This window comes from Pinus tabuliformis, chromosome X (assembly GCF_031772625.1).
Source record: "Pinus tabuliformis cultivar Carrire ecotype Pingquan chromosome X, CPIR1, whole genome shotgun sequence".
NCBI classification, from domain to species: Eukaryota; Viridiplantae; Streptophyta; class Pinopsida; order Pinales; family Pinaceae; genus Pinus; species Pinus tabuliformis.
The window spans coordinates 286,883,907-286,905,064 of NC_142308.1; positions in this window are offsets into that span (position 1 = coordinate 286,883,907).

Consider the following 21,158-nt stretch of genomic DNA (forward strand, 5'->3'; position numbering starts at 1 on the left):
TTTTCAAGTTCCTTAATTGTAGCAAAATTTACTATTTTTAGCAGTTTTTCGTGTCCTAAACTTTCGGAGCCGTTTTGAGGCCCTAAACAATGTTTTTTGGGAAAACTAGGACCAACATGGGGCCATCAACCAATGTTGCTCTTCCCAAATTTGTAGTCATCGGATAGATCTTTCTAACGAGTTATGGTGCGTGTCAAATGGAGATTGTATGCCAAAGTTACGACCTCGGGAAGTTGATGTACCAATTTACCCAAAACGGGCCCATAGTGTGGCGCTTCATCTCCTATGGTTAGGTTTTTGGATTTTTAGGGTTTTCAATTGTTTCTCAAAAATAAATAGGCCTTCGAGCCTCATTGTGAGACAGTTCAGAGGCATGAAGCCACCACATCTCTTCTCAGAGATACGCTGCCATCGCCCTAGCTGGTTTATTTCCATTTCTGTTTGTAAGCATATTTCAGTATTTTACAGTAATGAAATGAAGTATTATTTATGTTGCATCTCTGTGTGTATGGTTATATCTGTAATTTGTTGCGTTCCTGTTTAAATCTGGATCAATATGGCTAAATATTCCCTCATGTATTATAGTTTCTTTTTTTTGTTTAATTTCTATCTGCAAGGTCTTGTTGGGAAGAACTTTTTGTTATGCTTTTCTAGCATATGTATATGTTTTTATTTTTTAGCCATTCTTGGATCTGGGCACATCCAGGTGAATGCACGTGTGCATGTATGAAAAATGTGTTTTCAGGTGTGTATATGCAAAATTTGTTTTCTTTCAAATATGAATAGAAATACAATTTTTTTCCTTAGGAAAAAAATAATATAAAAAAAAAAAATTAATATATTATGTTCTCAACTCTTTATCCTATCTATCAATATGTTCATTATGTTGATAGGTTTGTCTATTTTGGAATATGGCTTCCATAATTTTAATTTAATTATTAGGTGGACGGTAGAGATTTAACCTCATCATATCTATCAATATGTTCATTATGTTGATAGGTTTGTCTATTTTGGAATATGGCATCCATAATTTTAAGTTAATTATTAGGTGGATGGTAGAGATTTAACCTCCACTAAATATTCTAGAACATTCTTAGTAATATTCACAAATAAAAGGTTGAAATGTATTTCCAAAGTAGTTGTGCATTTTTTTTTCCTTTTAATTAAATTAAAAATGTCCTATGAACAAGTGTAATATTGGTTTTTTTTAGCATGGTATTAATAAGTTATGGTATTGATTCATGATACTGTAACAAATTTTATTTATAATTATCGAACAACTATGATCAGCACTCTCTTAGCTAAGTTATATGGTAGTATTTTGGAAAAGAAGTTGAGCATATGGCTTGAAAGTGAAGGTAAGCATGCTAAAGGCCAAGCGGGTTTTAGAAGGCATCACTCAACAACAAACCACCTCGTTACGCTTAGGATCATTGTGGAGGAATGTCGTAATGATAAATCCAGTCTCTTTTTTTGCTTTGTGGAATTTAGAAAGGCTTTCGATACGGTTCCTAGAAACAACCTTTGGAATAGATTAGAAGAGCTAAAGGTTCCTTTCGAGTTTAGCGTTGCCACTATTAGGTTATACAAGAATGTAATTGCCAAGCTAAAGAGCAATGAGGGGTGGTCAAAAGATATTAAGTGTAATATCAGAGTTAAACAAGGTTGCCCCCTCTCCCCTACCCTTTTTTGCATTTACATCGACAAGCTCGAAGGTTATCTAGAGGAAGCAGGTTGTGTTGGCACGATCTTAGCTGGGATAGTCGTCATCCCTCTTCTCTATGCTGATGATATTGTTCTCCTCGCAAGGTGTCCATCTGATCTTGATAAGCAACTTAGGCTTCTTAAGGATTTCTACTCTACCATGGGTATGATTGTTAACACTGACAAAACAAAAGTTATGATTATCAAATCCAAGAAGGACACGTATGCTAATTTTATGTATGACAATAATAACTTGGAGGAAGTGTATTCTTATAAGTACCTAGGAATTGATATTCATCACAAGCTCAACTGGAACTGTAGCATTGAGAAAAGGATTAATGTGGGGTGAAAATCTTAGTTTGGTCTTGAAAATAATTGTAAAACAGCAAACCTCGTAATGTGGGATAAAAAAAAGTTCCTCTTTGAAACTTTAGTCACTCTTGTTATCTTATATGGATGTGAGGTTTCGGGTTGCAGCATCTCTAGAGAATCCTAGAGAAATATTGAGAAAATCTAGAAGCGCTTTATAACGTATAACCTGAAAATTAAAAGCAATACACCCTACCCTATTTTCCTTATAGAAGTAGGTCTTTCCCCTATCGAGAGCCTAGCTATGACTAGGCTTTTGTTGTACAAGCAGAAGCTCAATAACATAGGAGATCATAGACTTCCTAAGCTAGCTTTAAATTCTAGCCAAAACCACCGAAGGCTCAAGCAAGTGTGGTATAAAGACACGAGGGCCTGGTTAAACCATTGGGAGATCAATGAGAATGATGCATTGCAAAACATTAATAACATTAAAAATATTGTTACTTCTAAGTTCAAAGAAAAGATGTGGTGTGAGAAAGATTTAGCAGCTAAAAGAAAATTAAGTTATTATAAGAAGGTCATCAATCCCACCCTAGAAGATCAAAATTATCTCTCTGTTTTATCTAGCTCAAAGAATAAAATTAATATAGCGAAGATTAGAACGAACTCTCATGAGCTCCATAGTGAAACAGGTCGCTGGGCAGTTCCTAAAACACCATGGATGAAAAGGATCTGCCATCTCTGTGAGAATAGGAACATTGAGGATGAAAACCACTTCCTCTTAGAGTGCCCCACGTACAACCACATTAGATCTCAGTTTCATAATCTTTGTCGCAATACTGACCTTCCTAGCCTTTTACGATGTCATAATTATAGTGAGCTTGGGAGGCTACTCTCCAAGCTTTTTGAGCATAGGAATAAAATCTTAAATCAAACTAAATAATTTGTTTCTTTAGGTCCGATTGGTTCAGTGGACGTTAACCATCATCATCATCATATAATAAAAAAATTCATGATAAAATAAGGACGAATCTTAATAGTTAAAAATCTTGAAAAAATTCATGATAAAATAAGGACAAATCTTAATAGTTAAAAATCTTGTATATATATATATATATATATATATATACTAATTAATGTATATATAAAACTAATTAATGTATATATAACAATTATACACTACGATTTAATGTAATGACACTCCTCGCCCACACATTGTTTGAATGAATTATCTTTTACTCTCAACAATGTCGAAAACAACTATACACTGTTTAGTGTAGTGACACCCCTAGCCCACACATGGTTTGAGTAAATTGATTTTGGATTTTTTTTTTCTTAAATTAATATATTTTTGGCTTTTGACTTCTATTTAGAGTAAAGTGAACACAATCATTCATCATTTCTAGGGTTATTGTGTTGGAAATATAATAGTGCCCACTCCCTGTGTTCTACTTCCTCGAAATGTTGACAAACCAAACCTTGCCCCCACACGATTCCCTACTTTCGCTTTCTGGCACTATAGTAGAATACAACAACGGAGATTACATGAAAACCAAAATGAAATTGTTGAATTGAGGCTTCTGTGATCCATAGCATTTATTAAGTAGAGTTTCGGCGTAAATCACATGAAGAAAACCTTTGTCGACGCATTTCGAACCAACTAGTGTGATTCATCGTCAGGACAAGTTGAATGAACCGATCTCACTTTTCATCTTAAATAGATAGTAGAACATTCTAGACCAGGTAACGGCTATAATGACAACGGCTAGAATTGACCAGGAAACGGCTAGTTGACTTAGATAAGGGTTAAAAACTTTATTAAATAAGTTAATATTCTCATTAAAATACGAAATGGATCATTTTATAATTATAAATATATATTAGAAAAAGTAAATTTGAATAAGTAAAAAATAAATTAATCTAAAATTGTTAGTTATCACAGTTATTATAAATATTAGTTAGTTATAGAGTAATCTATAAATAGTTAAATTATATTTTTAATTAAAATATAAATTAAAAAGACATATATTTATAAATATATATTGAAATAAATTAATTTTAAATTAGTATATATTAAAATAAATTAATTAAAAATTAAAATATTTTTTAAATTAATTAATCTAGAATGATTAGTTATAAAGTTATAAATATTAGTTAGTTAAATATAATCTATAAATATTTTAATTATATTTTAATTAGAATATAAGTTAAAAGATCTATATTTATAAATATATATTGAAATAAATTAATTTTAAATTAATAAATATTAAATTAAAAATAAAACAATTTTAAATAAATTAATCTAAAATGGTTAGTTATAAACTTATAATATATAAAAATTAGTTAATTATAAAAGAAACATAAAAATAGTTAAATATATTTTGATAAATTATAAATTAAAATAACATATAAATATATATTAACATAAATAAATCAATTTTCACTTAATACTCAAAAAAATTTTAATATTAGAAAATTCGAGAATTAAAAAAATTAATAATTTTAAATAGTTAATAAATTTTTTTAACTTAGTTAATAATTAATAAAATGAAATGGTCAGCCCGAGCCTTTCGGAGCTTGGCTCAATCAGAATTATGAGATTGCCTTCGCTGGCCTCCAGAGTTGAATGATTCTTCTCGGGAAACGAATATTTGAGTTTTAAATAAATTAAATCCCTGACCCCCTGATGACAAAGAAATTCAAGTTTTAAATATATTAAACTCCCCATCTCACGGCGATCATTGACCTTTCTAACCGCACTCAAAACTCATCGATCGATACTCAAAAACTATCAGCGAGAAATCCAAAGTATACGTTGGACAAGCCTAGTTTAATTTATAAATTTGATATAATTTCGTTAAAAAATTAAATTTTAAAAATTTGAGTTTAAGTTATTTAATTTATAAAATTAAAAAAATATTAAATCAATTTACATATTCAAAAATATATTTTAAATAAAAAAAAACATTTTTTTAAATATTATTTTATCAGATTTTAATAAAAAAAACTTATTTTATCTATAAATTAAACTACACGCATATCCAAAACCCAAAAACTACTGCTCACTCTACGTTACTCTTCAATTACTGACGTGCCAAAGTCGTTACTAAACAGTGGACTTTGTCCTAAGTTTCTTTATAATCAAAGCCACGCTTCCATAAGAACCTCACATACCCTTAATGACTACGATTTATACGTGGATAGGCTTTTTAAGGCTAATATCTTGGTTAATCTAAATTTTGATCTTACTTTGAAGTGCCTTTGTAATTTTATTTTCAGAATTCAAAGACACGAGCATATTATCCTCTTCTAATTTACATTAATGATGGAGTTTTCAACAATAAATTATTTTATTTGTAGCTATAAAATCATGATTGTATCTTTGTTTTATTTAATTGGTTTATAAACTTGTTATATCAAATTAATCGAATATATAGTTATTTTTCTCTCTTCGTTGTCTTGGTAAAGCATCGATAGTTTATCATGTTTTATTTTTAATTTTTATTTTTTTGGTGTTGATATATATTCTCCAATTTAATATAGAAGATATCAGGTAGCACAAGGGGATGGATTTTCATTAATCTCAAAGGAATAATTGAAAATAAATTTGTTTTGGGTTTGGGTCAAAAGACAAATAATCAAACAAAGGCCTATGGAATGTATATCAGTTTCACATTAGCTCGATTGTTAGAGATTTCAGCAAAATCACATAGAGAATCATTTGTTGACGCGTTTCGAACCAACTAGTCAAAAAAGAATCATGGATATGAATATCTTTCTGATCATAAAACATATGAACCAACCACAACTCTCCAACTCAAAACAATAAACTAAATCAAATTATCAAGAGAGCCCAGGAATTGTTTTCTTTCTTTGGGAAGCTAAAGTTTTTTCACATCCTAAGACATCAAAATAACGAAGTTGATATGCAAGCTAACAGGCATGTCAAATGAAAGAAGAACGCAGCAAGGTAAATGAAATAGAGAGGCACTTTCTTATCACCTAAATGCTTTGATGAATATCCTAAACTTGAAAGCTAACCTAGACTCCTGTATAAAAGATCGAAATCATCAGTAAAAAAACATGGTTCTTTTGGGGTTTCCTATCCCTTTTTCCCCTCTCCATTTTGGTTTCGTACTCTCCTTCATTGTCCCCTCCCCCTGCCCCCCCTCTCACTCCCCCGCCACATCTCCCTCAACCTCGCCCTCCCCTCTCCCTCCTCCCTCGCCACATCACCCTCACCCTATCCCCCCTCTCCTAGCCTCCATCTCTACTCACCCCCCTTCACCTTTCTTCATGTCCTCCCCGTCCCAAACACATTCGTCCTCTCTTGTACCTCCCCTTCCCCTTGCTTCGTGACTGCTTTCCTCAGCGTAACACCCTCCTTCATTTGCCCCCTGCCTACATCCCTTAGCATATGGAAACACTTGGCGTTGACTTATGCTTAAGTGTGGGAACTCTGTATTTTGCACCTCAAAGACGAACCTGTAACAGGGGCATTGAAGGAGAAAACATGCGAAATCTCTCTGAATGAGAACCGCATTTACTCTCGCGTGCCTAGATTAGACGGTTCACGCGAGGGAAGGTGAAATTGGACAAAGTGGAAGTCATTTTAGCAAGCAAGATCATCATGGTGGTTCATTGGGATCCAAGAGGTAAGCCCATTGTCCCACACTTCTTCATTTGGTTAAGGCTCAGAAAAATCTATAAATGGATGCATAACGGTTTAATCTCCTGCAAAAAGAGAAGGTTTGTCTCTCTTCTTGTTATTTTTGGTGTTAGGACCCCCTAGCAGGGCCTGTGTAGCCAAGGAATTTAGGGGAATTTTCTAGCTGTGGAGACTGAGGGAAGACTGGGGGAGTGTGAGCTTTCAATTAGAAAGTGGGTCAATTCTAATTTAGCATACTAGGGAAAGGCAATTGAAGGGGAGTGGGACCAGTTCGGCTTCTGTGTGGCCATTATTGAGATTCTTATTGTAGTGTGTACAACCTCTGATTCAATTGAGGCAATGAGTCATTCATATGATGAATTTTCGATTTCTGGATCCTTGGGCCGATGCCTTCCTCTCTCGGACAGGATGGCGAGACGTGCAGACAAGAGGCGGGTGATGAGCCCTCCTCAACCAGAATTCACTCCACCTGACTATGAGATTTGTAACAGGATGGCAGAGCGTGTAGATAAGAGACAGGTGATGAGACCTCAGATGGAATTCATACCTCATGACTATGAGATTTGTGACAAGGAACACTTTGAGCTAAGAGAGGGATTGGCGGTTATACAAAGGTGTCTTCAGCAGCAGCAACATGAGTCTTATGAGATGCAGGAGAGGCAGATCGAAAAGAATTTAAAGATCCGCCAGTTAGAAGATGAAATTGATGCTCTGAGAAATCAAATTGAGGACCTTCAAATCAAACTGGAATGAAAGAACTCCCAGTCTGCAGATGAAACAACAGGAATAGACCTCAATCTTCTAGCCGCCATGGAGAACTAGCCTACTTCTTGTGTCTATGTTTTGATGATGAAATATAAATGTATTTTTCTTTTAAATGAGTTATGTCGAGTATATAGCAGTAGTCAAGAAAAAACTATGTGCTTTTTTGTCATTTTGGAAGGGAATTGGGTCTCGATGAATTGTATGCAAACTATGATGCCCAAGGTCGGCAATGTACTCAAATCTCCCAGTTTTTGGCCGCGAACAGGCACAGATTAATATAATCCTTTTACTCTTTAGTGTTAAAAAAATACATAATATAAAAGAGATGTTGTAAGATTATGTTATGTTATGTAAACATTTTGACTTGGTCAAATTACATAACTATAAAAATAAAAATAAAATACAATTAAAAACATAAATAAAATATAAAAATATAATTATTAATTAAAACATGTTAGCTGGGTCAAATTACGTAAAAATAAAAACAAAATAAAAATAATTAATAATTGTAATATCAATTATTCATACTAGCCTAGATATATCTTAACTCTTCATATTATTTATGATCATTTATTTATTTTATTATTTTGCACCAACACACACTCTCTAACTCAAAAGAGATGTTGTAAGGTTATGTTATGTAAACATTTTGACTCATCAAATTACATAACCATACAATTAAAAACATAAATAAAATATAAAAATAATTATTAATTAAAACATTTTAGTTGGGTAAAATTACATAAAAATAAAATAATTAATAATTAACAATGTAAACTTTGAAACGGGAACTATAACCTCAAAACGGGAACTCTGGCCAAAAAACCCCGAAAAAACATCAAAAACAGTGCTAAAAACGAAAAGTGTGTATACTGGAACGATGATTTTATTTTTTAGGGGTCAATTTTGAATATGTTTTAGAAATGGCAGTGACTACGAAATTTACTACAAAATTTTCGTGCAAAATATAGCTTCAAAACAAAAAAGTGATGATACTAGAACGATAATTTTTTTTTTTAGGATCAATTTTCAAACTTTTAAAAAAATGCTAGTAAAACCAAATTTTTATTTGCCAAACAAAGTTGTTTATGAGGAAAAAACACATTAATGTTTTTGGTAGAATATCATTTTTCTTTCCTAAGTATAAATTCAACATGTTCTCAACCATAACATCAACATCAATGGTGCTATGTTTTTTTTTTTTTTTTTTTCAATCCCACCATCTACTTCATGAGTAACATATTTCAATCTCTTCATGTCAAACACCATCCATTGAATTAATGGTCGGATCAATAATCCAAATCTATTGCACGTGACAAGCTCCTACAATCTCTTATATAGAATCTACTTTATATATCAATGTTGTGTCCTGAGCTTTCAATTTGGCTATTCATTTCACATTTACTGGTCTCTAAGTGAATTTACCAATTATTAACAAGTACTCCAACGACATGCAGTGTTCCACACCTGGTAACTCTACTATCTCATCGGATCCACTAACCTCTAGTATTTGAAGCTTTCTAAGCTGAGCCAATCCCTGTATGATCTTGAGTTTCCTACACCCTCTAACTCTGACCTCCCTCAAAGATCTCAAGGTTTCAAGACTTTCGAGATCCTCTACTTTTACACAGGATTGGATGCGGAAAATAACAAGTTTGGACAGACCACAAAGCCCTCGTATTTGCCTTAATTCCTCACAGCCATTAATGTACAGAAGACCAAGGTTTGGGCAAACACCTTCGGCAAAGGCTACCTCGGATATTTTTGTGCCCTTAAGGGACAACCGCCAAAGCCCAAGCATGCATTTGTCCTTGGCGCAGTCCAGTTTATTCCAAGATCTTCGACCTCCTGCTTCTCCGTCAACAGTTCTAAATGGAAGTTCCTCCAACGGACAATTCCGTACTGTTAAACCTCTGAGATTGTTCAACTTCAAAAGTCCTCGCGGTAAGTATACTATCCCACATCCCTCTAACATCAACTCTGTCAGCTGAGTCAACAGTCCAATGGAATCGGGCAGGCATTTCAATTTGGGCGAATGGCGCACTGATAAATCCTTCAGACTCTCGAGGTAACAGACCGAAGGTGGCAGTACTTCCAGCGAATCGTTACCTATATGCAGCAATTCCAAATTGCACAGGTTTCCAATACCGCATGGCAATTCTTTTAAGCATGTGCATTCCATGAATAGTGTTTTCAAAGACGGTTGATGTGCGATTTGGGGGAGGCAATTCTTTCACATTGCTACAGCACTGTAGATTTAAATATTCCAGTGTTGTAATGTTTCCAAGTGTTCCATTTGAGATGGTCAAACTGGAGCACCGTGCCAAAGATAGATGTTTGAGTCGATTTAAATCCCCAAAGGACTTTGGAAGCATCTGCAAACTGGAAGTACCTTCCAAATCAATGTGCTTCAGATTTGTTAATTTTCCGAAGGAATCAGGCAGCGACATCATTCTTGAGAACCCTTTTAACACTAAGTATTTCAAAGAGCGCGGATGACCAAATTCTTGGGGCAAAGCTTCGACTGTGGATAAGAATAAACCTCTATCATTTATGGCAATCCATTCGAGGTGCCCCAGCTGCCCTATAGACTTTGGAAACTCCGAGAGGGGAGCCTCGAGATTTAACTCTCTCAACTGAATAGGCCCCTGCAATGTCGAAGTTTCATCTATAAGACATAATCTATTTATGCAATGATTGTACTCTTGAAACTGAAATTAAACGAAAAAAGAATAAACGCATACATACTTGAGATTGTTGTGGCCATAGAAAGTTCAATCTACTGCCTTGCACTTCTAAAACTCTTAAACTCTCCATCGGGATCCAGTCAGGCAAGGAAAAGCAGGAACATCCATACCAGCGGAGCCATATGAGATGTGGGGACTGAACCCTCTTCAATATGCGTTCTAAACCATCTTCGTGGGTTGCAACAAGTTGCAAATTCCTCATATTACGAAATGGGAAACTACTGATTAGCACCATTTCTGAATTCGTGTATATATTACTGAGTCGAATGTTTTTTCTGTTCATGTCTACGCAAGGCTTCAGCGTATGCTCCATCTTTGTCTGTCCACCAGAGCTCGTAAGGCTCCACTTTGTAGAACACAGGAAGAATGGTAGCCTTCGACTTCAGCATTGTTTGGGGCGATTCTGAGAATCGCCCCACCACCCGGCGATTCTCAGAATCGCCCCAAACAATGCTGAAGTCGAAGGCTACCATTCTTCCTGTGTTCTACAAAGTGGAGCCTTACGAGCTCTGGTGTCATCAGGACTCTCAATTTTGATATTTCTACGTTTAAGTCTTCAATGAGCGTAGCCTGCAAATAATTTACAGACATTCTCTCTGACTTCTCTTTAACATCAAATAAAAAGGAGGATTCATTGTAAGCGGATCTCTTACGGTTGAAGAATGCTTTGGCCAGTGTAGTTTTTCCAGCACCGCCACAACCTACAATCCCCACAACCTTGGCATTCACCAGTTGTTCCTGCTCCTTCAACACTGTCATTTCAAAATCTTGTAATTTGTCCTCCACTCCAGTTGGGTATTTAGCGACATACAACAGTGGTTTTGAAACATTTTTTAACACTCAAGAGCTCCTCGTTACTGATCATTATTCAAAGAGGAAAATAAAGAAACAGCGTGAAATGACTATGTAAGGATTTACTGATCAATCCAACAAATTGAAAACTAACACGGAATTGGAAAAGATTGTGGGAGATGCGCACCCCTCCAGCGTGAAACCGCTTATCTCTGCAGAATGAGAAAGAGCCATTCTCCAACTTCGAATAGTGTTGGAATCGTAGCGCGGCTTTTCTTCACCAGTTTGAGAGTCGAATGTTTTTTCTGTTCATGTCTACGCAAGGCTTCAGCGTATGCTCCATCTTTGTCTGTCCACCGGAGCTCGTAAGGCTCCACTTTGTAGAACACAGGAAGAATGGTAGCCTTCGACTTCAGCATTGTTTGGGGCGATTCTGAGAATCGCCGGGTGGTGGGGCGATTCTCAGAATCGCCCCGCCACCATTTGTGGTGGTGGGGCGATGGCGGGGTGATTCTCAGAATCGCCCCACCACCCGGCGATTCTCAGAATCGCCCCAAACAGTGCTACGAATCGCCCCAAACAGCGCAGAATGTGACTTCACACATGACTTTAAAATGTTTTCTTCCCCATCAATGGAAATTTATTTCAACCATTCGAAAGCGTCACAACAAACTCTTTGAACATCAAAGTCTCACCCTGGAGCATTCTTAATTAGTTGCATAAGAAGAGTGAAATAAGTTGGTATTATGCTTCATTCCAACGACACCATTTAAAAATAGTGATTTTGAGTCTCTTGCGGAGAGGAAATTGTCAAAATACAAATCGAATTCATCATAATTGAGTCATTTGTACGGCGTTTTTGCAAAAATCGAGATTGAAAGAACCTGCGAAATCTCTGAAACCATTCGTAATTTCCATAAAATTGCCATGTTAAATGTCCATCGACTTACGCTTTGGAATGGCTGGGGGTTATTTAATCTCCGATCTATCTCAGGATGTTAGCAGATATAGAGTTCTCCCTTCTACCTGTAAGGTGTCATGTGACGGTATCATGGGTTGTCTCGATGTTAGCAGATATATCAAGTTCTCTCGTGTAGCTTATAGCTGTTATATACTCATATCATGGATTATAATGTAATATTTAACTTTTTAATAGCAATTTTATCGTAATGGTTTCTCATACTATGTTTTGACTTTTTAATAATGGTTTTCGATGGAATATGATTATATACATATTTTATGTTTAAAATAGAATAGTCCGTTCATATTGTATTTAATCATCAATCTAAGAATAAGATCGCTCTATTTCTTCACTGTCTCTGATTAAAAGTATTTTTTCGTATTATTTAGGCTGATCGCGACTCTTACAGATTTTATTTGCATCATTTTGCGACTCCACTTCCCGTGTACCCGACAAATGGCTAACTATTCTATTTTAAACATAAAATATGTATATAATCATATTCCATCGAAAACCATTATTAAAAAGTCAAAACATAGTATGAGAAACCATTACGATAAAATTGCTATTAAAAAGTTAAATATTACATTAGAATCCATGATATGAGTATATAACAGCTATAAGCTGCACGGGAGAACTTGATATTTCTGCTAACATCGAGACAACCCATGATACCATCACATGACACCTTATAGGTAGAAGGGAGAACTCTATATCTGCTAACATCCTGAGATAGATCGGAGATTAAATAACCCCCAGCCATTCCAAAGCGTAAGTCGATGGACATTTAAAAAACCATGGTCAAAGCCAAATTAGGAGGCCAGAGCAAAAACAAAATTTATAAATTATCGTTGCTAACAGTATGGGTCCTTCTGAAAAACCCCATATCGCGGATTTTTAAAAAAATTCTCCGTTTTACTGCAATAACCAACTGAAATATGATTCTTGGGGCCACCTGCGAAAATTAGTTTTCAAAGAGTTTGTTGTGACGCTTTCGAATGGTTGAAATAAATTTCCATTGATGGGGAAGAAAACATTTTAAAGTCATGTGTGAAGTCACATTCTGCGCTGTTTGAGGCGATGCGTAGCAGATGGGGCGATTCTGAGAATCGTCAGGTGGTGGGGCGATTCTCGGTCGGTCCTCTATCAATCATTCTCCTTTCAATGCCCTTCTCCGGGTGACTTGAGCTCTTAAGTGAGTGCCGGGAAACCACAGTTGTTAATTAGTTTCTCCCTCCGTATTGGCGGAAAGAAAGCATAACACTTACTTAATAAGGCAGAGCTATGCTTTACTTACACTCACCGGGTGCCAAGGATATAAGTCAACAGGTATGGCGGGGCCCCTTCGAAGGGTTCAAGTGGCGATACAGCGCATTCAAAGGGCCTTTGTAGCGGTTTATAACTCACCCGTATTCATTCAGTCTACCCAAGCACTGAAGGAACTGTTTAGGTCATTGTATTGGTACGTAGCTCGGTACGTAGCTCTCTCTTGAACCATTGCGGGACGGAAAAGCTGGTACGAGACGGGAAGGAAGGGCACTCAACCAATGGACCAGCGGTAAGGCGGTAAGGGATGGGCGGAGGAGCCACCATTCATAGGTACGTTTGCGGTATGGAAGGAAGGCACGGAACTACAGAAGCCAGCAAGGAGACGCGAAGCGGGAAGGGAAGCTCTAATGGATGCTCATCGCAGCCATACATTCTCATATAGGTGCAGTTGGTTCCATAGAACGAGCGAGCTGCCATAGTTCTCGAGTGGCCCTTTGGCCTTTTAGGATAGGTGGGTGCGACATGAGATGAGCGGATTGGCTGGCCCTTGTTCCAAATCCTTTCCATATTCACCTAATTGAAACTGCAGCTCCTTGACACGAGATAAAGAATCTTCAATTCTCTCAAAAGAGAGAGGATCTAGAAAGAGAAACTCTTTCTCAATCTACATAACTTGACTTTCGTCGATCTTAGGCAACTCTGAAGGAAAAACATCCTTGCCCCCGGAGGGACAAGCGGCTTCGCACCTTATGAAATAATGGTAGGCGGGAAAGGGGGGAGAGGGGGCCTACCCGAGAATCACTATTCAGCAAGCATAAGAAACCTTCCAATACGGACACAACTGGAGACCTGGGATATTATTGATTGATACCCGTCGATTGAGAGAAGGAGAGAGATTTATGACTGATCATTATATATGTCATTTCATACAGGTTTCTTACAAGAAAAGCTTTTATTTTCCGAGTGATACGGATGGTACCTATTCCCATAAATACCTTGACTATTTTGGACCGTTGATATATAAAGTCCAAGAAGCATATCCTGAGTCGCCCGTGAAGTAAATCCTCGCACCTGCGATACTATCCAATCAACTAATTGGAAGAGAATCAATAGATTCTTTTTCAAGAGCGATTCATCCTTCCCGAACGCAGCATACAAGTTTTTTTTTCAATAAACTTGCCTATCGATAAAATGGAGTCCCTTCAGAAATTAAATATTGCAACTAAAACAACTCTAAAGCGATTTACGGAATCTCTATTTGTGATCCATCAGCCCAGTTCCGATAAAAAATACTTTATGGACTCAAATTATACAAAATGTTTCATACTTGATAATTTTAATAATTTTGATACCTGCGACCCGATAAAGGCTCTAACCACTGAGCTATATGTCCCGACCTTCATGGACTTGTTGTCTGGGGTGTTACTTCCTTGTTGGTTGCTTACTGGATAATAATCTAAAGGGTGGTTTAGATACCTTTGTACTTTTTTGTCTGAATCGCCCCACCACCCGGCGATTCTCAGAATCACCCCATCTGCTACGCATCACCCCAAACAGCGCAGAATGTGACTTCACACATGACTTTAAAATGTTTTCTTCCCCATCAATGGAAATTTATTTCAACCATTCGAAAGCGTCACAACAAACTCTTTGAACATCAAAGTCTCACCCTGGAGCATTCTTAATTAGTTGCATAAGAAGAGTGAAATAAGTTGGTATTATGCTTCATTCACCAAGAATTCAACGACACCATTTAAAAATAGTGATTTTGTGGTGGCGGGGCGATTCTCAGAATCGCCCCACTCTGCTACGCATCGCCCCAAACAGCGCAGAATGTGACTTCACACATGACTTTAAAATGTTTTCTTCCCCATCAATGGAAATTTATTTCAACCATTCGAAAGCGTCACAACAAACTCTTTGAACATCAAAGTCTCACCCTGGAGCATTCTTAATTAGTTGCATAAGAAGAGTGAAATAAGTTGGTATTATGCTTCATTCGCCAAGAATTCAACGACACCATTTAAAAATAGTGATTTTGAGTCTCTTGCGGAGAGGAAATTGTCAAAATACAAATCGAATTCATCATAATTGAGTCATTTGTACGGCGTTTTTGCAAAAATCGAGATTGAAAGAACCTGCGAAATCTCTGAAACCATTCATAATTTCCATAAAATTGCCATGTGGAAGTCAATTTGGGTCCTTCTGAAAAACCCCATATCACGGATTTTTAAAAAATTTCTCCGTTTTACTGCAATAACCAACTGTAATATGATGCCTGGGGTCACCTGCGAAAATTAGTTTTCACAGTGAGTGATTTACATTTCAACATTTTCTCTAGGTATCAAATCCAAAAAGTATTCAAGAACCTTTTCGCGTGTATTGAATTCTTCAAAAGACTATTCAGAACATTATGGAGGCCCTTAGTGTTGAGAAGCTCCATAAATTGCTCACAGAGTCATAGCGAGACTCAAACTTCTTTCTTCCGCTACAACATTTAACATTGTGTTATTTGTATCACATACAATTCATGTAGCCAAAAGCAGACACCTTTTTGCATGCTTCTCCTATTCCAAAACGTTGAAAAAGAAAGAAAAAGTCCTCGAGTAACATTTTTGGTTTATTGGAATCCAACAATCTTTGCAATATATTTATAAGTCAATTAAATTCAGCTTCCATCAGAGCCATCATATTACAAAAAGACTTTTACTTCCTTGGTTGGAGTGTTGAAAAATCTGTCTCAAAAAACCACTTCAACGACTAATCAAATTTGGATTTTCCATAAGGAATAATAATATCCCAAAATATATATTTCAACTTCCTTGCTTTAGTGACACCTTAAAATCTATGCTTTCCTTTAAAGATGGTTTTGCATCCTGTTTAATATTTTCTAATAGAATCTGCAGTTGATCAAATGAATTTCACAAAGATAATGTTTCAATGGTTTTTAGGATAGAGAAGTAAAAACTATATTTGAGATCTCTCTTTTACAAATTTGCAATGGAAATTCTTGATTAATGTCCCGAAAAAGTCATACATATGCGTGTACCAATATAAATATGTTAGAAAAGAAAAAACTATTGTAATTAAATAAATAAATTTAACAATATCATATATAAACATTAAATAAACATGGATAGAACAGGCCAACTAAGTACAAAAATCGAGACATGGATAAAACAGACTAACTACGTACAAAAATCGAGATAATGAATCTCGATAATACAATATATGTCATCAAGTGACTAACTACGAACAAAAATCGAGACAATGAATCTTGATAATACAATATATATCATCAAGTTCGTCGCAAATAGATAGTACATTCATTTGTGAATAATCATGTTCCTCTTAAAATAGATATACTATTTAGTTTCTTAAGATAGATATACTATTTACTTTCTATTTGTACCTATATAGTTTCTTTCTTGCATAGAGATACACATAATTATATGAAGACACAAAAAGAGAGATAGATATTTACGTTGTTACAATAGATAAAAAAAATAAGACAAATTACATTAGCCCTGTGATGTGAACTTTTTATGAAAATAAGGCACAACACATTCATATTATCATTGCAAGAAATTGAAGAGGTTGAAAAACAAATCTAAAATAGCATCTATGCTCAACAATATGTCGGTTGAGCCCTATGATGTGAACTGCTTGTTTGTTGTCAATGCCCTGTAAAAGAGATGGATTAAAGATGTTTTAGAACTTCATTTCCAAAAAGGCAAAAATTTTATTGTAATTTTTTACTTCATTAAATAGATCGTATTTTGTCAACATTAAATGGATTGGATTTTGTCAACATTCTTAGCAAAATGTAAGCCATGAAATCAAATGAAAAATGTGCCAATCGATGTACAGTTGTACAATATGAAAAACTGATCTCAATAAGCCATTTATGTGAAAAATGATTTTATTCGTTTTGATTAGGTGTATTGAATCAAATTGGTTTTCAATATGTTTGTTTTGAGTATGTGAGGTTTCTATTGTCTTATTAATTCAAGTGGAAGAGATATTTCTTACATATCATTAGATTATGAAGTGACATTGGACATAATTAAGCTTTGGGCCATACCCTTTTAGAAACAACAACCCAAACTAAATGATTACTTATAAAGAATTAGAAATTTCACAAATATAGTAAACCAATATTAAGTGTGATTTATGGCTTTAAATGAGTTTTGGAAAGTAAACTTTGAAATGCCATAGAATTGAAATTTGAGGTCAATAGAGTGTGTGAGGTCCAATTATTGGATAGAGTTCTTGAGAAAATGCTCCTATAACATTAGAGTTAAACATGAGGCATCTCAGATCAAGTGCCTAATGGTTAAGAACATGTGTTTTCTCCTAAGAGGTCATAGGTTCAAAAACCAGAAGGGGTTAGAGTAGGTATGCCTTCGTAGACAATAATCAAATTGTTGCGTGGAGGTGGGTCTCTTATCCCACAAACAAGGGGGTTTCATACACCAATTTGGTGCCTGGCTTGGCTATGACCTTAAAATTGGATAATAATAATAATTAGGATATAGATTGTTAGAAATTCATAATCTATAAGGGTGAAAGCATGGAGTTGGGTTACACTTTTTGGCAAGAGATGGCACATTTGGGTGGAAAAAATGATTGCTCAATTGAGCCCTTTTTAAGCGCTCAATCGAGCTGTTTGAGCACTTAAACAATGTAACCCAATGTTATTTAGGAGCTCGATTTAGCGATGTCTTTGTGACAGTCAAATGAAGGAGATTGGGTTTTGGATTTATTTTTTGGCTCAGGTAAGTTTTGTTATATGGAATTGAATTTCAATATGTTCTTTTTTTAATTAATATGTCATTGTACTAATTTACTTCATTATTTCTTTTGTTCTTGATAATTAGGTACAACACTAGCATGCTGCCTTCAAAAAGGAAGAAATTGCATTGCAATTGAGAAAGATCCATTACAGTGCAATTTCATTCAGCAAAGAATTAATGCTCTTCAATTTCTTCCAGATGCAATGCAAGAAATTGGGCTGAAAAAAGGGGACTTTAGTGAATCACATGTGGAAAAAAAGGCAAAGGAACCCCAACCACCATTACATGGAATGTTTGGAAAGACATACATTGGGAGATTCGCAGACATCAAAGACCAATTAGAAGAGGAAAATGAGCAAAAGGAAACTGAAAATATTGTGGAAGAAGACAATGATGAAACTCTAGAGGACGAAGAGTTTGGATTACGTGACATTGTTGATTAAATTTAAGTTATGCTTGTAAATCAAGCTTTGCAATGTTTTGACTTTGACATTTTATGAAAAGAATAAACACTCAATTAGGGTTGTTATACGTTCAATATTTGTAATATGTGATTTTCGCATTGATTTTTAAGTTAATCATTATTTTTTGAAAAAAAAAGTGATTATTATTATTTTTTTGACATGGAATTCATAAAAAAAGCTATTATTTAACCATTTTTAGTTAAAATTATCATATAAAAATTGTGATTTTGACATGTCAATTCTAGCAAAAAATTATCAAAACGTGTAGTTTTTAGTTATATTTATGTTAAAAATGGTTATTTTTATGTCCATTGCTAAAAATATTGTTTTCTAGAAACAATTATTTCATGTGGATTGAAAAATTAATTAAGGATGTATAAATATGTAGAATATCGAAAATTCTAAATATCGACCTCCTAATTTAAAAATGCAAAACAATAAAAACCTCACTAACAAAAAAGTTAAAATTAAAATAAAAAACAAGAAAATGTGAAGAAAACGACCACTTCAAAAATGATCAAATTTACAAAATAATTATTTACATTTTATACATTAGAAAATTTAAAGCCAAAAAACAGGTCTTTTAAAAAAAGGGGGTGATGCAAAATACTCACTTTTTAAAATCAGCATGAAAATCACTACCATTCTAAAACGCAATGTACATAAAACTATCCTTCCCATGACATTTTTTCCAAAAACTATGCTCTAAAAAAAACATGTTCGTTCTACATCACCCCTTTTCAAAATCAGGTCACTTTTTTGCTATCTCTACGAAACGGGTAACAGTATCAGTTCCCGTTTCAAAGTTTACATTGTTAATTATCAATTATTAATAATTAAACCAACCTAGATCCATCTTAACTCTGAATCCACCAAAGGCAGAGATAGATCGAATCTTTTGAAGTGCAAACCTCTTTTAAAGTGAAAAGAAATTTGATCCCTCTAGAAGCTTGGTAGATCCAAAGTTATTTGATCCCTCTCAGAGCTTGGTAGATCTAGAGTTATTTGATCCCTCTAATAGCTTGGTAGATCCAAAGTTAAGATGGATCTAGGTTACAACAATTTGTGATTAACTTATACAACACCCAACACCCATCAACATTAAATCTAATTTTTTTTTGTAAGCTTAATAGGACTACATCTTCATCATGTCCAATATATCACCCCGATGGGGACTGGGAATTGAACCGGTGAATTCACATCAAGGAGTGCCTTAACAGAGTAGACCCCGTGGACTTTTTAAATCTAAATTTTGATTTTATTGTTAAAAAATAAAATAAAAAATAGAAATATAATATATTTTTGTCTTTTTTTCTATATCAATAAGTTTTCAATAATAAATTACTTACATCTTTAAATTCATAATAATATTTTCACAAATGTGCTTATAAATGAATTTAAGTATCAGTCTAGAGCCATCTTAACTTCGGATCTACCAAGGGCCAAGAGGGATCAAATATATTTTCACTCTAAAAAGGTTTGCATCTCAAGAGATTTGATCTCTCTAGGCACTTGGAGTTAAGATGGATCTAGGATGACTTAATTTCTTCCTTTAAATAGGCTAGATTCCACATGAATGTCATGGTTTCTCATAAAACTAGAGTTCATGATCTCTATGGGCCCTTGGTGGCTCCGCAGTTAAGATGGATCTAGGTTGGTTTAATTTCTCCCTTTAAATAGGATATACTCCACATGAATACACAGGGTTCTCATAAAACTGGAGCTCAAAAATCACTAGTAACTTGACCAAGACAAGTTAACTATGAAATAAAAATTAATAAAAATAATAATATTAAGGTAGAATTTTTATTTTTATTACTTTAGTCTAAATTTATTTTTATTATTTTCGTTGAAAGTTACTTTTATTTTTACGTAGAGTTATTTTTATTTTATTTTGACTTAATAAAAAATGTTTACAGGGCATTACATTACAACATCTCTACTATACTGGGTTGGATAGAGTTATTAGGTGGATGGTAAGATTTTAACCTCCAAGAAATATTCTATAATATTCTTTATAGTATACACAAATGGAAAAAATATATATATATATATATATATATATTCTCAAAGTAGTTATGTCCTTTTAATCAAATTGATTAATTAAAAACAATGTCATATGAGCAAGTGCCATATAAAATAAGGTATGTTTTTTTGAGAATGTAATATTGATAGCCTATGTTATTGTAACAAAAACTTTATTTAGAGATTAAGAATCTCCTTAATAAAGTAGAAGTAAATATTGATTATAAATTTTTTTAATTCTAATAATGTATTATAAATTTAAGTAAATGTTATTGATGTTTATTAATATTTACTAATCATTTAATTTATATAACAACTTAATAATAGTATTAAATTAATAAAAATAAAATATTTATCGTATTTATCGTATTTTAAATAAAATATTTATCGTATTTTATTTAAATAAAATATCTTCATCTATTTAATTTGATGTTGGCCATGTAGTTGGCCCTGTTATTCCGTTCTTGCAGCCATATGAACATAAACTTTATGCTTCTTAAATTTGCATGATTTCCTCGCTCAATGGATTGATGACCATTGGCTACCAATGAAGAATTGTTTTTCATCCCACATCAAGGTGATTGGATTTGCACCAATGAAAACCATAAATTTCATCCCCGGATCTTTACTTAGATGATATATCTTTACTTGATTACC